Below are 22,511 nucleotides of genomic sequence, written 5' to 3' on the forward strand. Positions count from 1 at the left end.
ACATTCTGACAAGGTGTATCACCTGAGTTGTCATTAATAGCAAATCCCCAAATCAGGGAGAGATATAAATAATAAGAAATATTTTGTGTATTCAGGCAAGTATACAGGTAAATTACCAATTTTGGTCTCCCAACATGGAGAACTCTTAATCCTAAAAGAAAAAGGAAAAACATTTGAAGTAGGGAAAGAAGAGGAGTAAACTATAAAGTAAGAGGAAATGAGGAGAAGAAGAAGAAACACGGAGCATTGCACTTTATGTCAGGATTTGCCTATATAGAGAAGAGGATAAGAACGCCTCCCAGTGAAACCAAGTCTTGGAAACTATATCTCTTTCTTGTTGGGAGCACGCGATCAGCGACTCCATACGGTAAATTGCAGCCACCTCCGCAAACCACTCCTCCATGGACGGGGGATCCAGCGATCTCCAGTGTCTGGGGATCACTGTTTTCGCAGCCTGTAGTAGGTGTTTGAGCAATGATTTTTTATACTTGGATTTGGACATGGGGAACATGTATAGTAGGATTGCTTCTGGGGATGGCGGAACTAAGACACCCGTTACTTCCAGAATAGTCTTGAGAACTCCTTTCCAAAAGGCGCTCAGGGTCGGGCACGACCACCATATGTGTGACATTGTTCCCACCTCTGCTCCGCAACGCCAGCATATATCCGGGACCCCTGGAAACCATTTATTTAATGTGATTGGAACCCTATACCACCTTGATATGATCTTATAACTTGTCTCTTGTGATTTAGATGCTATAACTGATTTATGTGAGAGGGAAAAACATTTATCCCATTGGGTTTTCGTGAAGGTTTTCTGTAATTCTGATTCCCAAGCTTTACAAAATGGGGGCAGAGAGAGAAGGTCTTTTTCAAAGAGCAATTTGTAGATGACCGAGGTCGTGTGTGGAATAATAGATTTTGTAAGGCAGAGAGATTCAAATGTTGACAAGGGGCGTATTAGTGTTCCTTTCTCCGGGATTGACGCAAAAAAGTGTTGGAGCTGATTGTATTCAAATTCGTGGCGTGGATTGGGAGGAATGTCACCTAGGATCGTGTTGATTGGTAACAGTACCCCGTTAGGAGCAACGTGGCATAGTCGTAGAGGACGGGTTTTGGGGCAGCCCAAAAACGTCGGAGCGGTATATCCCGGGCCAAACTTCGGGTTTCCTGAAATGGGGAACATAGGGCCATTTCCATCCAGCAACTCTTTTTTCATATAGGGGCCACTCAGGGTTTTCAGAGTGTTAGCTGTTGTGTAGGATATGTCTGGGCTATTTAGGGGAGGGGGTGGGCGCAGCCACGGCAGGGCTCCAACCGGGGTCGGACACATATCCGTCGCCATGCGAACCCATAATTTCGACGCATGGTTATGGATTAAGTCCAGTACACGGGCGTGTGCGACAGCTAAGTAATAACGACGACAATCCGGCAGGCCTGCCCCGCCCGCCTCTTTTGGGCGGATTAGGGTTTCCCAGCGGATTCTTGGATGTTTAGAGGCCCATACAAAGCACCTAAATTGGCGTCGTAGTCCGACCCAGAACGCAGCAGGTATGTAGGAAGGGATTGTGTGCAAAAGGTACAATAGCCTGGGAAGAATTGTCATTTTCAATATATTGATGCGCCCAAACCATGAGAAACATGTTCGTTCCCATGTGGCTAAGTTATTCTCCAGTCTTGAAAGGAATGGCTGAAAGTTCAGAGAGAACAATCTGGAGAGATCCGAGGGTAGACGAATGCCTAAGTAAGTAATGACATTGTCTGGTGGCCACTTGAATGGGTAATGTGTCTTTAGGTTGTTTACCAACTCACTAGAGAGGGATACATTAAGGGCCTCGGATTTGTCCATATTGATCTTGAAGTTGGACCAGCCACCAAACTTCTCCAGGAGGTCTAACAAGTTTGGCAGAGAGGTCGATGGGTTGGTTATGTAGATTAATAAATCGTCCGCGAATGCAGAACATTTGTATTCCTTTCCGGCTACTTTAATTCCCCGAATTTCTGGATTATTACGGATGGCTGCTAGGAGATGTTCCATAATTAGTATGTATAGTAACGGGGAGAGCGGGCAGCCTTGCCGCGTACCATTATGGATGGTGAACGGGTCTGACAGTGAACCATTAATTTTTAGAGTAGCTTCTGGGGATTTGTACAATGAGAGAATTTTAGCAAGCAGTGTGGGGCCTATACCGACATGTGCGAGAGTTTGAGATAGAGATGACCATGAGATTCTATCGAAGGCCTTCTCTGCATCAAGGGATAGGATCATCATTGGAATTTTATGGGTCTTTGCGTGATGTATAATGTCTATAGATTTCAAGGTATTGTCCCGCGCCTCCCTGCCCGAAACAAAGCCCATCTGGTCAGGGTGGATCAGAGAGGGAAGCAATGGGTTTAACCTGTTAGCTATCAGCTTTGCAAAGATTTTTAAATCGATATTCAATAGAGAAATTGGGCGGTAGCTCCCACAAACATGTGGGTCTTTCCCCGGTTTAGGGAGCACGGTGACATTCGCAGCTGTGGATTGGGGGGGGAATGGGGAGGAGTCAGAGATGGAATTGAATGCTATCAACATCAATGGGGATAGAGGGTCCGCTAGTGTTTTGTAGAATTTCCCTGTAAATCCGTCTGGGCCTGGACTTTTGTTGCCGGGTAAATTTTTTATTACCTCCAGCAGTTCTGAGTGTTCAAAAGGGGTTTCTAGTTCGGTTATCAACTCTGGTCTCAAAGAGCTAAAAGGGGATGTGATGTTGTGTGTTGTTCCCTCCGGGGTGGGTAGGTTGTATAATTTTGAGTAATATGATCGGAAAGAATTCGATATCTCCGCCGTTGTGTGGACCATGACATCCTTGGGCCCTTTGATACAGGGAATGAAATTCTGGAGGCATTGTGAGCGCAGGGCTCTGGCCAACATCCTACCGGGTTTGTTACCAAATTCATAGAAACGACTACGTCCTACTTGGAGGTAACGCTTGTAAGACTCATCTAGTAATTTTTTAACTTCCAACCTAGCTTTAAGTAAATCTCTCAGCGTTTCCGTCGAGAGCGCATTTTTATGGGCTAGCTCCAGATTGGTAACGGTTTGAAGTGCGGAACTAAGGACTTGAGCTTTGGCCTTTTTTAGTCGTGAGCCATGTTTAATAAGGACCCCCCGCAGAACACATTTGAGGGCCTCCCATTTAAAGATAGGAGCAGTCATGTCGGATGAGTGATCAGAAAGGAAGTGTTTTATGGAGTCATGGATATCCGACAAACACACAGGGTCAGAGAGTAAACTTTCATTTAGGCGCCAAGGGCGTGTCATTTTGGAAAGGGAAGGAATCTGTAGTGAACAGTAAATTGGGGCATGGTCAGACCACAAAATGTTACCGATGGATGTAGAGCACACCCATGGGAGAGCAGCATGTTGGACCATTATATAGTCAATCCGACTATATGAGTCGTGCGGCGTGGAATAAAAGGTGTAATCTCTGACCGTGGGGTGCTGTAGTCTCCAGACATCCTGTAATTGCAACCCGAAGAGGGCCTTTTTAATGTGTTTAATGGCTCTATATGAAATGTGTGATTTTTTCTTTGAATTGTCTAGAACCGGATCCAGGGTAAGGTTGAGGTCTGTACACAGAATCATTGTGCCCTGTATCAAAGGGGATGAGATGTCCACCAAGTTTGATATAAAAGTGGCCTGGTCTTGGTTAGGGGCATATACATTTAGTAAGGTTATTGCTTGGCCTTCGATTGTCAAAGATAGAATAATATATCTGGCCTCTCTATCTTTCGTACAGCTGACAATTTGGTGGGGTAGGGATTTGTGGAAAGCAATGGCCACCCCTTTAGATTTGTTACTAGGGTTATTGGCAAAGTGCCAACTAGTGTAGTGTTTATGTTTGATGTTGGGGGCATGATTTTCTTTAAAATGGGTTTCTTGAAAACAAATTATCTGTACCTTCTGCCGATGGAAGTGTTGTAGGATTTGCGCCCGTTTCTCCGGAGTGTTCAAGCCTTTGGTGTTGAAAGAGGCTATTCTTAATTCTGTCATTCAGACTGGGAGGAGTTTAGGGTATGGTAACTGGAGTGGTTCGTGCAATGCCGTGAGGGGAAACAGATAGAAAGAGTAAAGTATGTAGCGTTAATCAAGAAACAGTACGTTTAGAATCAGAGGTATAGCCTCTGTGCAAGAAAAAACTAGAAAGATACTAGCGTTTAACAGGAGCTTGTACTACCTTGCACGGCAGGACAGAGGCTCACACCCTATGTGGGGCGAAGTCTGGTCAAGCAGCTAACAAGGCCGCACAGGAGCCTGCACATCACTGTAAGTGACTCATATTTATAACAAAACATAACTTAGCATCCACCGGCTAAATGAGGTGAAATATAGTTTGTGGGCAACATAGAATTTTAGCTTTAGGTACACACAGCTCAACCCTTAAACTTGGGGGATGAGTGCGTGTGACCAACCCAGAATTGCCACAGTCTCGTAAAGACTCTGTTGTGTCCAACCGAGACCTAGCCACCTCGTCCTCCACTATCGTACGTCAAGCTCAGTATTATTCTCTACTCCCTCTTTTCTTTCAAACCTTCTGTTCAATTTAAGCAGGTACGAAAATGGGGTCAAAGTCCGATTCTACGGAAGTGGGGTAGGCATTCATTTCGGCTGAGTCTTTAAGACGTGGTTCTACGACCCGTGGTTGGACCTCTTTTATCTCCTCCCTTTTGCCTCTCTCTGGGGGGGGGGAGACCCGCTGGGGGACGGTCCAGGGATCTGGGGGGTCTTCCAGTCAGGCTCACTCCGTTTTCGGTAACTGCCACCCATTCAGGTAGTTGTATATGGGGGAGCCCCAGATTGGCCAAAAAGCCCGGAAGGTCTCCGGGTGTTCGTAATGTGTAGGTTTGGGGGCCCTTCCGAACCGATAGGGAGAAAGGAAACCCCCATCTGAAAGGAATCTCTTTTTCTTGTAGAAGAGAGAGTAGCGGTTTGAGGGCCGCTCTCTGGGCCAAAGTATATCGGGACAAGTCCGGCATAATTCGGATAGGTTGACCCTGGTAGGAGAGTGGTTGTTTTTTACGCGCTGCTTGCAGAATTGATTCTTTAAGCTGGAAGAAATGGATCCGGCATATTATGTCTCTTGGTTGAGGGTTGTTTAGGTCTTGAGGCCGTAGTGCTCTATGGGCCCTATCTAATTCAATGAAGGTTCCCGGCGGGCGGCGTAACAGACCATTAAAAATGGACGTCAGAGTGGAAGGAATGTCTGTGTTAGGGATGGATTCTGGTAAACCTCTAACCCGCAAATTATTTCTCCTATTTCTGTTTTCCAGATCATCTAGGTTAGATTGGAGGTTCTGTAATTGGGCAGAGTGGCGGTCGACCGTTTCTGTTAGTAATTGTATAGTTTTAGCCGAGTCGTCTCGAGACTGGTTTAGAGAGTCCACTTTTGAAGAAAGATCTGTTAGCTCAACACGGAATTGTGCAAATTCTTGCTTGCATTCAGAGACAATCTGAGATGTTAGATTAGTTATATCTTGTTTGGTAGGCATTGACTGTAAAAGTATACGCAGGTCAGCTAGAGTGGCCGGTCTGTTTTCTCCCATGGTTGCATGTTTGGATTGCTCCTTATCTACAGGATATTGTGTGTCCTGGCCGTCTGGGGCTGAGGAATTGTCTATCATAGTCGTAGTGACATTCCTTTGGTTTGAAGCCATTGTCATTCTGAGCGTCTCCCTCCTGGGTGTAGCTACTTGTGTCTCAGTCTCATCCTCACCTCCATCTCTGGGGGGGGTTGAGAGCCATGATGATCCCGATGACCACCGGGCTGGGGGATCGGCGAGACGTGGAAGAGAGGGGTCGCACCACAGCTCCTGCACCTCTGGATCTTGTGGTGCCATCTCAGCAGTGGTAATTCTTTTGTTTGACATATGCTGGGTTAATGCAGGTTGCTTTGTTGCTGGGTGCATGTCAGAGTGGAGCAGCGTCCCCCCTCCCACCCCCTCCTTTGCTTGGATCTCCTTTGACTGAACACTGGGCCTGGGAGAGTTCCCTGTAATTATAGGAGCACTTTCCTTCCCCTTCTGGGGGGACTTGGGCACCTGATTCTCTTTGAGTGGGGTCATAGGAGTGGTTCCCCGTGCCTCTTTTGATCTCAGATCCTCCGGTGATCTCCCGCAGTCCTCTGCACTGTGGATAGGGGAACCGCTGCCCTCCCTCCCCTCTCCCTGTCTCACCCTCCTCATCGCCGTCACGTCCTGCAGTTCCTCCATGCTCTGCATTGTGTGTGCCTGTGCTGGGTTCGGCTGCGTGTCCCCTGGTGTCCCGGGGATCCCCCTCGTACCTCCGCTGACGGAACCATTCAGAGGGGACGCAGGTAGTGGACTGTCCCGAGCACCGCTGCCACGAGGAGCGCCGCCATCTTGCGCCACAGTGTCTCCTCTGACCTCCGGTGTTGTGGGCCGCTGCGGTGTGCTCTTTTTATCAGGGGAGGTCTGCTGCTTCATTATCCCCTGTTGTTGTCGGGATGTCTGGTGGTTGGACCTCGGACGCGAGGATTCGCCGGTCTGCAGGCCTCGAGGCGGCTCCGATGATGGCTCTGCTGGCAGGGAGGCCTGGTTCTCTCGTTGGGGAGGTTGTGAGCGGGTAAGGAGAGCAGCTATGTCCCCCTTGGTGGTCGGGGGTTGTGAGGAGGCACGGGCTCTGGGTTTTCTGGTGGATTTACCCATAGTTTGGAAGGATGCCGGTGGATTTTCTTACAGTGCAGCAGGAGCTCCAAGAAATTGCAGCCTCACTCCATCATGGTCAGCCACGCCCCCTCGTAACTTTATTTTTAATACTGCCCAATTGGTTACTGGTACCTTAATTAAGATTTCTAGTTAAAACCATTAATCAGTCAGTCTATGGTAATATGACCAGATTTTTGGTCCAACAGCAAAAAAAACCTGACCCCATGCTGATCAAACATATTGCATTTTTCTTTTCTTTTCTAATGTATACAGTGCTTTGGAAAATTATTCGCCACCTTCACATTTTTCATGTTTTGTTACATCACCACCTGGAATTTTTCTTTTGATTTGCATTAGTTCATGCAGGGCCGGACTGGCCATAGGGCAATACTGGCAAATGCCAGAAGGGCCGATGCCTGTAGTGGCCGCTCAATCTTCAGTCACTGCCGCTCTCCTCCGCAGTGTGCACTGTGCTGTGTCGGCCCTGCTGTGCGATTCTGCGCCCGGCATACACACTGCTGAGGAGAGTGATGGTGACTGTAGCTCTCTCCTTCCTGATCAAATGTATTTGCGTCTCTCAGCCGTAAATACATTTGAACAGTGTAGCGCGGGGCTTGGGCCTGGGCTCCGACGTGCATCAGCATGATGATGTCATCACACTGCCGCGGGTGCCACAGACACGTCGGGCAGTGGTGAGCGCTCTATGGAGGAGCGGAAGATGAACTCTACTGGAGAAGGGGAGAACAATCGTGAAAGGGACACAGATTTCTGAGAGGTAGTGGGGTGAGTACTTTATTCAGAGTGGGCAGTGTGTGTGGTTATTTTACAAAAGGGCACTGTGGGGGGGAAATATTTTGCAGAGGCAGTGTGGGGTATATTAATGAAACTGGCAGCATGGGGGTATATTAGAGAGTGGCAGCTTGGGGGCATATTAATGACAGTGGCAGAGTGGGATATATTAATGAGTGCCAGTGTGGGGGTATATTAAGGAGAGGGGTAGTGTGGCGGTATATTGAGAGAGGCAGTGTGGGGGTATATTAAGGAGAGTAGCACTGTGGTGGTATATTATGGAGAGTGGCAGTGTGGGGGGGATATTAAGGAGAGCGGCGTGGGGGGGTATATTAATGAGAGTGGCAGAGTGGGATATATTAATGAGTGGCATTGTGGGGGTATATTAAGGAGAGTGGCAGTGTGGGGGTATATTAAGGAGAGTGGCAGCGTGGGGGGGGGGTATATTAAGGAGGTGCAGCGTGGAACCAAAATCTGCTGCCATGAGGAGGTGCAGCATGCGATTCAAAAACTGCCGCCGCGAGGAGTGCAGCATGCCTTTGAGATTATTTCATCTTCAACTTGTTTAACTGTTCTCAATAATAATTTTGACCAGGAGTGTCCAAACTTTTACATACCACTGTATATTCTTATACAGTATTATAGTAGTTATATTCTTAGGGCAGTATTATAGTAGTTATATTTTTGTGCATAGGGGCAGTAATATAGTAGTTACAGTCATATGAAAAAGGTTGGGCACCCCTATTAATGTTAACCTTTTTTCTTTATAACAATTTGGGTTTTTGCAAAAGCTATTTCAGTTTCATATATCTAATAACTGATGGACTCAGTAATATTTCTGGATTGAAATGAGGTTTATTGTACTAACAGAAAATGTGCAATCCGCATTTAAACAAAATTTGACCGGTGCAAAAGTATAGGCACCCTTATCAATTTCTTGATTTGAACACTCCTAACTACTTTTTACTGACTTACTACAGCACTAAATTGGTTGTGTAACCTCATTGAGCTTTGAACTTCATAGGCAGGTGTATCCAATCATGAGAAAAGGTATTTAAGGTGGCCACTTGCAAGTTGTTCTCCAATTTGAATCTCCTATGAAGAGTGGCATCATGGGCTCCTCAAAACAACTCTCAAATGATCTGAAAACAAAGATTATTCAACATAGTTGTTCAGGGGAAGGATACAAAAAGTTGTCTCAGAGATTTAAACTGTCAGTTTCCACTGTGAGGAACATAGTAAGGAAATGGAAGAACACAGGTACAGTTCTTGTTAAGCCCAGAAGTGGCAGGTCAAGAAAAATATCAAAGGCAGAGAAGAAGAATGGTGAGAACAGTCAAGGACAATCCACAGACCACCTCCAAAGACCTGCAGCATCATCTTGCTGCAGAGTGTGTCAATGTGCATCGGTCAACAATACAGCGCACGTTGCACAAGGAGAAGCTGTATGAGAGAGTGATGCGAAAGAAGCCGTTTCTGCAAACACGCCACAAACAGAGTCGCCTGAGGTATGCAAAAGCACATTTGGACAAGCCAGTTACATTTTGGAAAAAGGTCCTGTGGACTGATGAAACAAAGATTGAGTTGTTTGGTCATACAAAAAGGCGTTATGCATGGAGGCAAAAAAACACGGCATTCCAAGGATAGCACTTGCTACCCACAGTAAAATTTGGTGGAGGTTCCATCATGCTTTGGGGCTGTGTGGCAAATGCCGGCACCGGGAATCTTGTTAAAGTTGAGGGTCGCATGGATTCAACTCAGTATCAGCAGATTCTTGAGAATAATGTGCAAGAATCAGTGATGAAGTTGAAGTTACGCAGGGGATGGATATTTCAGCAAGGCAATGTTCCAAAACACCGCTCCAAATCTACTCAGGCATTCATGCAGAGGAACAATTACAATGTTCTGGAATGGCCATCCCAGTCCCCAGACCTGAATATTATTGAAAATCTGTGAGATGATTTGAAGCGTGCTGTCCATGCTCGGCGACCATCAAACTTAACTGAACTGGAATTGTTTTGTAAACAGGAATGAAATATACCTTCATCCAGGAACTCATTAAAAGCTACAGGAAGCGACTAGAGGCTGTTATTTTTGCAAAAGGAGGATCTACAAAATATTAATGTCACTTTTATGTTGAGGTGCCCATACTTTTGCACCGGTCAAATTTTGTTTAAATGCGGATTGCACATTTTCTGTTAGTACAATAAACCTCATTTCAATCCAGAAATATTACGCAGTCCATCAGTTATTAGATATATGAAACTGAAATAGCTTTTTCAAAAACCCAAATTGTTATAAAGAAAAAAGGTTAACATTAATAGGGGTGCCCAAACTTTTTCATATGACTGTAATATACAACACTCCTATGAATTTAGTTTTTTGTTTCTACATTTTTTTTCCTCCTAAATTTCACTTCATTGTCTGCAGTCACTTTGTTTACCTGCAGCTCTACCAAACTTGGCTGCTCTTTCTGCTTTTTTGCCTACCCCCATAACCAGAGCTGGCCCTGCCCGGCCTCAGTGTCCAGCCCCGCCCTCTGCCTGGCTACTGCACACTCATTGGCTATCAGTAACCAGCCCCACTCTCTGCCCGCCCACTGCACACTCATTGGCTATCAGTAACCAGCCCCACTCTCTGCCCGCCCACTGCACACTCATTGGCTATCAGTAACCAGCCCCGCCCTCTGCCTGACTACTGCACACTCATTGGCTATCAGTAACCAGCCCCGCTCTGCCCGCCCACTGCACACTCATTGGCTATCAGTAACCAGCCCCACTCTCTGCTCGCCCACTGCACATTCATTGGCTATCAGTAACCAGCCCCGCCCTCTGCCTGACTACTGCACACTCTCATTGGTCAAGCGCACTAGACCTCTTTGAAGCCGGGACGCGTACACCCGGCTTCATACTGCACATGACCAGAAGTGTCGGACATTCAGATCAGCGGACACAGGTACGTGTGTCACTGCTGGTGATGCTGCATTGAACAGCCTGTTAGCATGCCCCTGTGCGCGTGCTACCATACTTAGAGGGTGAAAAGAGCGCAGGAACTAACGCCCTTGGGACTAGTCCCTAAGCTCATTAGCATATAATGAAGGCTCTTTAGAAATACTTTTTATAAAGATCCCTTTATCTATGCTAGTGTATACAGGGACAGTTAGGCCGGGTTAGAAATATGCACCCAGAGCTACTCGTGGTTCTGGATATATATTGCACCTGACAGGTTCCTTTTAAAGTTAGTGGTGCAATAAAAAAAAAAAAAATAAAAAATATTGTAGTGGTGCTTTAAAGGGAACCTGTCATCAGAAATTTCGCCCAAAAGCTAAAAGATTCCCCCTCTGCAGCTCCTGGGCTGCATTCTAGGAAGGTCCCTGTTATTATTGTGCCCCATGTGAGACCAAAATAAAGCCTTTATAAAGTTCTACCTTTTTGTATGCAGCTTCTGTAAATCCGACACGGGGGCGGGCTCTCTGCCGTCCGTTATTCTGCCTCCTGGTCCTGTATGCCGCCCCCATCGCTCCTTTCCATATCTGATGCACCGCCCACTGCTCCAGCCATCCCCGTGCATGCCCAGTGCCAGTCTCACAGGACTGAGCAGTGTGACCGCTGGTGACGTGTGCGCAGGCAAGTGATTATGGACGGGGCTGTGACTGTTATCAGCAAGTACCCGGCCATAATCTCTTGAGCGCGCAAACCTCTCCAGCGTCACACTGAGCTCAGTGTAGATGCTAGACTGTATGGGCTGCTTCCAGGGATGACGTCCCTTTGTCATGTGATAGTATTTTGAACACGCCCCTATCACATGACAAAGGGACGTCATCCCTGGAAGCAGCCCATACAGTCTAGCATCTACACTGAGCTCAGTGTGACGCTGGAGAGGTTTGCGCGCTCAAGAGATTATGGCCGGGTACTTGCTGATAACAGTCACAGTCCCGTCCATAATCACTTGCCTGCGCACACATCACCAGCAGTCACAGTGCTCAGTCCTGTGAGACTGGCACTGGGCATGCACGGGGATGGCTGGAGCAGTGGGCGGTGCATCAGATATGGAAAGGAGCGATGGGGGCGGCATACAGGACCAGGGGGCAGAATAACGGACGGCAGAGAGCCCGCCCCCGTGTCGGATTTACAGAAGCTGCATACAAAAAGGTAGAACTTTATAAAGGCTTTATTTTGGTCTCACATGGGGCACAATAATAACAGGGACCTTCCTAGAATGCAGCCCAGGAGCTGCAGAGGGGGAATCTTTTAGCTTTTGGGCGAAATTTCTGATGACAGGTTCCCTTTAAAGGGACTCTGTCACCAGGTTTTTGCTCCCTCATCTTAGAGTAGCATAATGTAGGGGCAGAGATCCTGATTCCAGTGATGTGTTATTTATTGAGCTGTTTGCCGTCATTTTGATAAAATCACTTTTCTCTGCTGCAGATCAAGCAGTTACACAGCTCATGAATATGCTGGACTACCTGACAGCATGCCAAGTAGTCCTGTAATGATAATCTACTGTTAAATTACTCAATGATTTTATTAAAACTGCACTAAGCAGCCCAGTAAGTGACACATCGCTGGAATCAGGATCTCTGCCCCTACATTTATGCTGCTCTCAGATTAGGTATCAAAAACCTGGTGACAGATTCCCTTTACGCTCTGTGACATGGCCTAATACGCGTACTGGGATATGAGACTTGTGGGCAATCAACATAACGTCGGCAGTGACGACCAGTCAACAGAGCAGACCAGAAGAAAAGGTGCTGCCCAGATGACGTGAGCTGAAAAGAGTCATCAGAGTCCCCGCCTGAGCCAGCAGAGACCATCGCCAGGTAGAACAGGCAGGTACGGTAGCTAGCAAGCCCCATAGGAAAAAGTTAGCTAAATTCCTGGATCACCCCTTTAACTTTCTTCATCGCAACATTTTCTTGTTTGTCATTTTATGAAATTATATCTGTATATAGTAAAAGAATATTTGAAAAGTATTATAGGAATCGTGGATATTAGTGCACATATGGTTTCTTCACACCCATATATACTGTATTTTTCGGATTATAACACGCACTTTTCTTTCCAAAAATTTGGTAGCAAAATTAGGGGTGCATCTTATAATGCGAATGTAGCTTACCGAGAGGTAGAGAATGGGAACTGTACTGGCTGCGGTGGAGGTTGTGCTTGCTGCGGTGGGGGCTGTGTGACTGCGGTGGGGCTGTGTAGAACAGGGCGGTGCCGCGGGTGAAATGCTCTGGTGTTCAGAAATCGACGCATGTGCAGATGGAGCTTTCAGCTCAAGATCTCATCTGCGCATGCGCCGCTACTGGCCCATTCATCTCCCAGCAGTTGACGTAAGGAAAATGGCCCCCAGAGGTGGCCCGTGTGCAGATGAGATCTTGAGCCCAATAGCTCAATTTGTGGTGGCTCCAGGTGCCATATCTTTGAAGCCCGCACCGCCGACAGAGCATTTGTAACACTCTCCGCACTGTCATGCTCCTCACAACCAGCACCGCTGCCAGCACAGCCCCCACCGCTGCCAGCACAGCCCCCACCGCTGCCAGCATCGCTCTACTCCAGCACCGCCCCTGCCTCCTGTGACCCCGCTCCACCACCGCTGCCGCCCCCCCTCTCGTAAGGCACCACCAGAGAATAAGATGCTCCCCCCCTTTTTTTTTCCAATTTTTATCTCTAAATTTGGGGTGCGTCTTCAAATCCAGTGTGTTTTATAAAACGGAAAAAAAAAAAAAATGGTCAATCAGCGTCAAAATGAATGCACTTCAAACAGCATTAATTATTCTATAACTGATTTTAACTGTTTAAAATCATCAGATCCAATTAGATATTGAACACAGTATTAGAATAATGTATATTACCATAAACGATAGAACATGGTCCTTGATAAATAATCCAAGGCATATAATAAAAGTAGGAATTCCTTTAGAGAGAAATACAGACTCCAAGACGAGATGCAGTCACCAGAGCTATAGGTTCCTTATCTGTATATTATACATCTGTGCATTACATACATACATATATATATATATATATATATATATATATATATATATATATATATATATATATATATATATATATATATATATATATATATATATATATATATATATATATATATATATATATATATATATATATATATATATATATATATATATATACCTATACCTACACCTACACAATGGAGAAAAAAAAAAGTATTTAGTCAGCCACGACTTGTTCAAGTTCTCCCACTTAAAAGGATGAGCGAGGCCTGTAATTGACATCATAGGTAGACCACAACTATGAGAGACAAAATAAGAAAACAAATCCAGACAATCACCTTGTCTAATTTGGCAAGATATTTTTGCAAATTATGGGGGGAAATAATTATTTTGACATAAAAATATGCAAGATTTCTGGCTCTCACAGACCTGTAACTTCTTCTATTAAGAGGCTCCTCTGTCCTCCACTCATTACCTGTAGTAATGGCAGCTGTTTGAGGTTGTGGAAAAGTGTTTTTTTTATACTGATAAATTCAAACAGTCACACTCCAAACTCCACAAATGTGAAGACCAAAGAGCTGTCGAAGGACACCAGAAACAAAATTGTAGCCCTACTCCAAGCTGGGAAGACTGAATCTGCAATAAGCAAGCAGTTTGGTGTGATAAAATCTGTTTGAGCAATAATAAGAAAATGGAAGATATACAAGACCACTGATAGTCTCCCTCGATCTGGGGCTCCACACAAGATCTCATCCTGTGGGGTAAAAATGATTACAAGAGTGGTAAGCAAAAATCCCAGAACCACACGGGGACCTAGTGAATGATCTGCATAGAGCTGGGAGCATCGTAATAAAGGCTACAATCAGTAACACACTATACCGCCAGGGACTCAGATCCTGAAGTGTCAGACGTGTTCCCCTGCTTAAGCCAGTACATGTCCAGGCTCGTCTGAAGTTTGCTAGAGAGCATTTGGATTCAGAAGAGTATTGGGAGAATGTCATATGGTCTGATGAAACCAAAATAGGACTGTTTGGTAGAAACACAATTGGTCGTGTTTGGAGGAAACAGAATGCTCAGTGGTATCCAAAGAACACCATACCTACTGTGAAGCATGAGGGTGGCAACATCATGCTTTGGGACTTTTTCTCTGCAAAGGGACCAGGATAACTGATCCGTGTACATGAAAGAATGAATGGGGCCCATGTATCGTGAAATTTTGAGTACAAACCTCATTCCATCAGCAAGGGCATTAAAGGTGAAACTTGGCTGGGCCTTTCAACTGCATAATGATCCCAAGGACACTGCCAGGGCAACAAAGGAGTAGCTTCGTAAGAAGCATATGAAGGTCCTGGAGTGGCCTAGCCAGTCTCCAGATCTCAACCCCATAGAAAACCTTTGGACGGAGTTGAAAACCCATGTTGCCCAGCAACAGGCCCAAAACATCACTGCTCTAGAGGAAATCTGCATGGAGGAATGGGACAACATACTACCAACAGTGTGTGCCAACCTTGTGAAGACTTACAGAAAATATTTGACCTCTGTCGTTGCCAACAAAGGATATATAACAGAATATTGAGATGAACTTTTGTTATTGACCAAATACTTAATTTTCACCATAATTTAAAGAAAAAAAAAATCTTGTCAAATCAGAGAAGGTGATTTTCTGGATTTGTTTTCTCATTTTGTTTCTCATAGTTGTGGTCTATCATCGATGTCAATTACAGGCAAATCTCATCTTTTTAAGAGGGAGAACTCGGGTGGCTGACTACATATATGTAACTTCATTTTCTAAATCAGTTTTTCATTTTTTAAGAATTGACACAAAAATGTAAAACATACAACACAGTATCAACACCAACAATTATAGGCGTACAAAATAACAAGAGAAAAGATAATTGTCGCACTGCTCGTCACATCTACACATGAGTATGACATCTATTATCACCATTCATCCTCCTGCTAAATAAAGAGCGTCCATCAGAGAAGAATACCCGACTAAGTAACAACAACCAGAATGTACCAGAGGTGTTTTCCGGTGGGAACAATGAATGCTAACTGTAGGATCAATACGGGAACATGAGAACGTAAGTCATAGACATTATAGAGGGTACAAAGAGGGGGTGAGGGAAAGAAAATGGCAGGCATAGGAAAGTGCTCCTATATGTTACTTTTAGAGATGAGTGAATCTGCCACAATTCAAATTTGGCAAATTTGTCCAAATTCACCAGGGAAATTCTATTCACATAACATTTATTCGATGAAAATTGAATGTGCCTTATTATCCTCTGGGGCATCTCCCCGGCCCTCATCTGTCACTCTATTCTTAGAAGCCATAAGATACACCATGAATCTGAAATCATTAATACTAACTTTTAACAGGTTGTCAACCCCTGGTGAAATCTTTGGCAAGAACCATTAAAATTCAGCTCGTCTTGCCAGTTCCAAGTGTGCGGTATGCATATTTGTGGTCAAATACTGACTACAGACTAAGGCCTGTTTCACACGTCAGTGATTCTGGTACGTTTGTGCTTTTTTTTCTATGTACCAGAATCACTGACATACGCAGACCCATTATAATCAATGGGTCTCCTCACACATCAGTGATTTTTCACTGACCTTGTCTCCGTGCGGCGTACCCGCGTGTCCGTGATTGCCGCACGGAGACATGTCCATTTTTTTCTGGCATCACTGATGTCCCACGGACCACGCAGTGGTGTGATCCATGAAACACGTGCCAGAAAAAAAAAAAAACGTGCATATAAAATAAAATTCATTTTTACTCAGTCGGCTTCAGCGGCGCTCTGTGCAGCCGGTTCTGCATGCTGCTTCTGAGCCGGCTCATTACTGTCGTGCATATTCATGAATGCACGACACAGTTAACCCGGAAGCAGCTGCTGCGGGGGTCAGCGCCGGACGGATGCTGCACCGCGGGAGCGTTCAGCACCATTTAGAGCAGGAGCGGGTGCAGGTGAGTTAATCTCTATGTGCAATCACGGACCACGGAGAACGGAGCCCGGATTGTACTTAGACAACCCACGTGTGCAGTGAATCACGGCACACAGAGAGACATGTGCGTGTTTTACACGTCAGTGAAGAACGTCTGTGTTTTTCACTGACGTGTGAAACGGGCCTAAGCCACATCTCACAATGTTCTACTCACTGTTAGGATTCGACAAGTTACTTGCAGAAGATTACTCCACGGGTGGACAATCCCTGTAGTGTACAATCACACTAGTGTATATTCTCTCATGTGAGAGGATCAGGACAGTTAGGCTATGTGCCCACGTAGCGTATTTGCATGCAGTTACGCTGCGATCTGCACTGCAGCGTAACTGGATGCGTCCTGCGTCCCCAGCACAATCAATGAGGATTGTGCCTAATCCATGCCCACGTGGCGTATTATAACGCAGCACTTCGGCTGCTGCCGAAGCGCTGCGTTCTAAAAAGCAACATGTCACCTTTTTCATGCGCTTTGGATGCAGGTTCTGCTCTGTCTATGGAGGGGGCTGCATCCAGAGCGCAAGAAATCGGCTTTTCATTACGGACTGTTTCTGCAGCGATTTGAAGGGCACGTGTGCTGTTCAAATCGCTGCAGAAATTTATGCAGGGACAGAAAGCAACGTGGGCAAATAGCCTTATACAAATAACACTCGGCTCAAACTCTGCTCCGAGTGCGAGCCAAGTGTCATTTTACTATCATCCAATTGTCTCACATGCAAGAATAGGAGCACAGGTGAGAAGATGGAGAACTTAATTTCTCCATTGTCTGTGTAGGCGTATATCGGCCCGAGTGAGCATTACTCTCTTTCTGCGGAGAATCTGAGATATTTTGCTGCTCTTACTATATAGAGAAGCCATCTAATATGGTGTTTACTCATAGTACAGCACGGCACGTTTAACAAGTAGGTGAGCACTTCTAAAAAGGAACAAAAAAGTATGTATGTAGGCCCATTATACTTCAAGGGGTGGTTCACTCATATTGTAAGGTGTTAAATACTGTTTGTATAGAGTCTAGTGCAAGGGTACAAGGGAAAAACAGACACAGGTTTGCTAAACAGTTCTTGTATTACTTCATACAAGTAAGTGCACAAAACATGAAGGGTTAAACAGTTGCAGGGTGCAGAGGGTGGGAACAAATTAATCAGGAATGGATCCTCAAAGTTCAGCAGAAGTGTCAAAGTATAATTCAGTCTCTCTTACTGTACTTGTAAACGTCCATGGCAGAGCAGAAGGGTTCCTGTGTGGACACGAGTTCCAGGGATCCAAAATAGAGGATAGCAGAAAAGTAGTTCTTCCAAAGACTTCAGGAGATCAGGTTACAGGCAGGCTGCTAACAGGATTCAGAAGCATTGGTCCATCAGCTGAGATGGCTTAAGCAGGTAATTGGCAGGGAACAGGGCGGGAACATAGAAGCTGAGGAATCCATATTGACTGAGGGCAAAAGTGAGGGCAACAGAACAGGAAGCAAGATGGCCTATGAAGAAAAAACAGATTAAAGCAAAATGACAAAACAAGGCAAAATGTCAGAGAACCTCACATTACTCCCCCCTTAGGGACGGCCAGTGGACGACCCCAGACCAGGCTTGTCTGGGTATCTCTGATGGAACTGGCGGAGTAAGCGGGGAGCATTGATATTGTCGACTAGTTCCCAAGAGCTGTCTTCCGATGAGTAGCCCTGCCACTTAATCAGGTACTGTAGCTGATTTCTGTGCAACCTTGAGTCCAGAATTTTTTCCACTACAAATTCTTCCTGACCATCAATTAACACTGGATCAGGAGGGGAAGGAGAATGTCCAGGAAATGTATTAGGTACTGCTGCCTTTAGGAGAGAAACGTGAAACACAGGATGGATTCTCATAGTTCTGGGCAGTTGAAGACGACAAGCCACAGCACTTACAATCTTAGTGATCTTGTAGGGTCCAACATACTTTTGTCCCAACTTAGATGATGGAATTCTCAACTTAAGGTTTCTGGTTGATAGCCAGACCAAATCTCCTACCTTGAAGGCTGGTGCAGGCTTACGAAACTTATCAGCTGCTTTCTTATACCTCTCTTGAGCCGATCCCAGGTTCTCCTTTAGAAGATCAAGATTCTGCTGTAGCGAAGAGATTCTGTCAACCACAGCTGGTAAGGGCGAATCTATGGGAAGGCGAGGAAGAATATTAGGGTGATAGCCCAGATTAGCATAAAAAGGAGACTGTTTAGTGGAGGCACTCTGAGAGTTGTTATATGAAAACTCAGCCAGTGGGAGTAGATCCACCCAGTCATCTTGTAGATGGCAGATGAAACAGCGGAGATACTGTTCCAAGGTCTGGTTGGTCCGCTCAGTTTGACCATTTGTCTGGGGGTGAAAGGCAGAAGAAAGATTAACTTTGATGTCTAATGCCTTACAAAAATTCTGCTAGAACTTTGAAGTGAATTGCACCCCTCGATCAGAAATAACCTCATCTGGTACTCCATGCAGACGGAACACATTTTGAATAATTAGGTCAGATGTCTGTTTTGCAGTGGGTAAGCCGACACAGAGGATAAAATGAGCTGCTTTCGTTAAACGGTCCACCACCACCAAAATAGTGCTCTTCCCTTGGGAGGTTGGCAATTCTACAATAAAGTCCATTGCAATGGAACCCCATGGACGGGATGGAATAGGTAGGGGCCGTAATAGACCTGTAGGTGAAGAACGTGGAGTCTCGCACAGACTTCACATGAAGTAACGTAATTTTGAACGTCTCTTCTGTAAGTGGGCCACCAAAAGAAACGAGAAAGGAACTCTTGAGTCTTTAGAATTCCTCTGTGTCCAGCCATTTTTGAATCATGAACGAGTTGCAGTACTCTCAATCTGATTGCCTCAGGTATGTACATACGTTGCCCTTGAAACCACACACCATTTTTGAAGACCACACTTACTTCATCAGATGGATTTGCTAGCAAGGAATCTGAATGATATGCCTCCTTGATGTCATTGAATAAGTCTTGATTATGAATCACTTCCAGGAATCTGGAATCGGGAAGAATTGTCTTAGGAGGCGTGAATGGAATGGTGTCAGTGGAGAAGATCCTAGACAGTGCATCAGCCTTCCCATTGCGTGACCCAGGCCTATAGGAAACTACAAAACTAAATTGATTTAAGAAAAGGCTCCAACGAGCCTGGCGAGGAGTCAAGCATTTGGCCGACCTGATAAATTACAGATTGCGGTGATCAGTCAGGACGATTATCTGCTGTGCCGCTCCCTGAAGAAGGTGTCTCCATTTCTTGAAGGCAGCAATAATGGCCAGCAATTCTCTATTTCCCACGTCATAGTTTCTTTCCGCTGAAGACAACCGCTGGGAAAAGAAAGCACAGGGATGTAAAACATTCTCACCTGTCCTCTGTGAGAGTTTGGCACCGATGCCGCAGTCCGAGGCATCCACCTCTACTATGAAGGCAAGTTCAGGGTTAGGATGCACTAATATAGGCGCTGAGGTGAATTTATTCTTCAAAAGGGAAAACGCTTCTTGGGCTTGAGGCATCCAGGTGAAAGTAGACTTCTTACGGGTAAGTTGTGTGATTGGTGACACTACCTCAGAAAAGTTCCTGATGAAACGCCGATAGAAATTGGCAAACCCGATGAAGCACTGAACCTCCTTTACATTCTTGGGAGCTGGCCAGTCGTTGATGGCTGGAGTCTTGCTTTCATCCATGCTTATTCCCTGTGAAGACATTACGTACCCCAAAAATTGAATCTCGGTCCAATGGAATTCACACTTTTCCAGTTTGATATAAAGATGGTTCTGTCGAAGGCGCTCCAATACCATCCTCACATGTCTATGATGTTCATCTGTGGAGTTAGAAAAGATTAAAATATCGTCTAGATAAATCACCACAAATGTATCCAAGAGATCCCTGAAGATATCATTAACTAGATGTTGAAAGGTAGCTGGGGCGTTACACAGGCCGAACGGCATAACTAGATATTCAAAATGTCCATAGCGTGACCTGAATGCAGTCTTCCATTCATCCCCAGGTCTAATGCGGACCAAATTATAGGCCCCATGGAGATCCAATTTAGAAAAAAATCTTTGCATGCCGAACTCTTTCTAATAATTCAGGGATTAAAGGCAGTGGGTAGCGGTTTCTGATTGTGACCTTATTGAGCTCCCGATAGTCTATGCAGGGCCTAAGAGAGCCTTCTTTCTTTTTCACAAAAAAGATGGGTGCGCCTGCAGGAGATGAAGAGTGGCGAATGAAGCCCTTGGCTAAATTTTCATCTATATAGTCCTTCAATGCTTTTAACTCTGGTCCAGCCAGGGGGTAAATTTTGCCAAAGGGTATCTCAGCACCAGGTAAAAGTTCAATTGGACAGTCATAGGGACGGTGGGGGGGGAAGCTGGTCAGCGTTCCGCTTATCACACACATCCGCATACTCACAGTATATTGCTGGTAGCTCGGAGACTGGTGTGGGTATCTTAGGGGCTGAACAGACTGAAACCCCAGGACTTATCTGCTTCTGCTTCTCTGGAAAATGCAGCTCCTTGGTTTCCCAGTTTATTGTAGGGTTCTGAGCCTGCAGCCATGGCAATCCTAGGATGATGGGAAAATGGGGAGAAGAGATTAGCATAAAATACAGTCTCTCTTGATGATTGTTACCCAGGAGAACCTTCAGGAGCTCTGTCTCATGATCCACTGGTCCAGAGGTTAACAGTGAACCATCCACAATCTCCATCTGTACAGGAGTAGTCTTCTTCACAGAACATATCCCATGTTTCTGGGCAAAGGAAATGTCCATAAAATTGCCGCTTGCTCCGGAAACAATCATAGCAGAGCTAGACACCCCGACTGTGTTAACCCAGAGCTTGATGGAGAGAAATATATGAGAATTGTTCTTCTTACAAATCGGCTGAGACACTGCTGAGGAAACCTGAAAAACTGCAGCATTGATATGGGAATCGGAGTCAGAAATAACGGAGTTCAAGTCCGAATAATCAATGTCTATAGCTGTTGATCTCTCTGGAGCCTGTGATTCAGATATTACAGATCTCCTTTCACAGCATTCACAGTGTACAACAGCTGCGGTAGTCTGACGGGATCGGCTGGGGCAATTTGTAAGGAAATGCCCTGACTTACCGCAATAGAAACATAAATTTTCCTTCAGTCGATGTTCCTTGCGTGCATCACTGACCCGTCTCTGTAGAGAGTCCACCTGCATGGGTCCAGGTTCAGGGTCTCGAGTTCTCCTACCAAGAGACTCCTTAACTGGAGAAGAAGGAAGGAAATTGTTAATACGGTAATTTTCAGATACTCTCTCCTATCTGCGCTCAGTAAGACGGACATCGATCCGAATGCAGAAATTGATGAAATCTCCCAAGACAGATGGAGGATCTGCACGAGCAAGTTCGTCCTTAATCACAGAAGACAATCCTTTCCGGAAGACAGACTTCTTGGCGGAGCTATCCCAAGTGGTGTCGAGGGCCCATCTTCTGAACTCCAAGGCATACTCTGCTACAGAACATTTACCCTGACGCAAAGTCAACATGGCTGCTTCTGCTGTAGCACCTCGGTTCGGGTCATCAAACACCTGACCCATGGCTGAAATGAAATCATTCAGATTATTCAAACAATCATCATCAGTCTCAATCAGGGGATTAGCCCATGCAAGGGCCTTGTTGGTGAGCAGCATGATTATTGTTAGCACTCTCGATCGCTCACTGAGGAACTGTGATGCATGAGCAGCAAAAAACAGTTTGCATTGGTTAATAAATCCCCTGAATTTTTCCCGTTCACCGCCAAAGTGGAATGGTGGCAACTTGGGGATTCCAGAAACCGGGGGTGAAGATGGTGCTTGGAGTCGCCCCTCTAGGGCCTCAATCCGGGCCCGTAAATCACGAATGGTTTGTCCAAAAACCTGCAGATTGTGTTCATTACGATCCTGCACACTTGCACAGCTGGTCTTTAAAGCCTGTATCTCAGTAAGAATTGTGTCTGTCACTTCACACAGATTGCTAATACGAGCTTCCATATTCCCAGACCCTGCAGACTCTATTCTTGGCTTCT

At 45.5% G+C, this 22,511-nt stretch overlaps 1 protein-coding gene across 1 annotated transcript in view; it reads left to right on the top strand.

Annotated features, from left to right (window-relative positions):
* Nucleotides 1–5,801: 5,801 nt before the first annotated feature.
* LOC142289624 (germ cell nuclear acidic protein-like) overlaps nt 5,802–22,511 on the top strand; it is a 42,138-nt gene continuing 25,428 nt past the window's right edge. Inside the window, exon 1 of the mRNA XM_075333605.1 lies at nt 5,802–5,890. The gene's annotated coding sequence lies outside the window, so the exon portion shown is untranslated. The remainder of the gene's footprint in view (nt 5,891–22,511) is intronic.

Source organism: Anomaloglossus baeobatrachus, chromosome 2 (genome assembly GCF_048569485.1).
Source record: "Anomaloglossus baeobatrachus isolate aAnoBae1 chromosome 2, aAnoBae1.hap1, whole genome shotgun sequence".
Taxonomy (NCBI): domain Eukaryota; kingdom Metazoa; phylum Chordata; class Amphibia; order Anura; family Aromobatidae; genus Anomaloglossus; species Anomaloglossus baeobatrachus.